The sequence below is a fragment of the Galeopterus variegatus genome, unplaced genomic scaffold (assembly GCF_000696425.1).
Source record: "Galeopterus variegatus unplaced genomic scaffold, G_variegatus-3.0.2 Scaffold13813, whole genome shotgun sequence".
Classification (NCBI taxonomy): domain Eukaryota; kingdom Metazoa; phylum Chordata; class Mammalia; order Dermoptera; family Cynocephalidae; genus Galeopterus; species Galeopterus variegatus.
In genome coordinates this window covers 9277-10286 of record NW_007739924.1, presented here as the reverse complement: position 1 = coordinate 10286, position 1010 = coordinate 9277, and positions in this window count along the sequence as shown.

Sequence of the window (1010 nt, the reverse complement as noted above, 5' to 3'; positions counted from 1 at the left end):
TGAAAAATCTTATACTTTGGAAAAAAATCATGTATCTTGAGAAATTTGTATATTTTTTTTCTTTTTTGTAGCAAAACCAGTTTGGGTTTACTCATTGGTTATATTTAATGTCAAACTAGTTAACCAAGCATGAGTTCAGCCTCCATGACTTGTCAAGAAAGAAAATGTAGTGACCTCAGAAGCATATTGAACTTGAGAGAAGTTATTTATGTTATCTTGGGGATAATAATTGGTAAAAAAGTGAAAGAGGAAAAAAGTTTAAATAATATGAGAGAGTCTTACCTGTTCAATATTCCACCAAGTGCTGGAGTGTGCATACTGTAAGATGTTATTTTACACTTCCTTTAGTAGGTTTCATCTCTAATAGTACATGAATCCTGCAGGGCTAGATGGTTGAATCCTATCTTTCCCATTTACTAGTACATGACATTGTAAAATTTTAATCACACTCAGTGTTCATCTTATGTATTCAGTTTAGAACCCAATGTACGTAAGATGTGATTTTACTATAATGACACATCAATATTGCAAAAACGACCCAAAATAAAAAGTAGACATAGTTATGAAACTATGAGCTTGATGTAGGTCCTGGTGCTATAGAAAGTGATCCTGGGGTTAAAAAAAAATGCTGGTGTATAATTTGGAGGAACTGAATTCCTTCTGTTACTAATGCTTCGATATTTTAAGCCATTTTAAAATAAATTTAGGTAGAGATTCATGTTATGGGAAAATTATAATGTGGCCTGAGATAGAAAGCTTTAAATTAAAATTTTAAAAGTGCAAAGGTATGAATACTTCCAGTGTCTTTAATCACATAGCTTTTTTTCCAGAATCACCAAAAGAATCAATGGAAAAAGAGGATTTCAGTAAGATACCTTAATTTGAAGTGTATTTGTATGTATGTGTGATTTGACTATTTTTATAAAAGTTGTCTATTTTTCTTGCAAGAACAGATTTTTTAACTAATAGGCTTATCACATATTCAAACTGTTAGAAAATCAGAAAAAAAA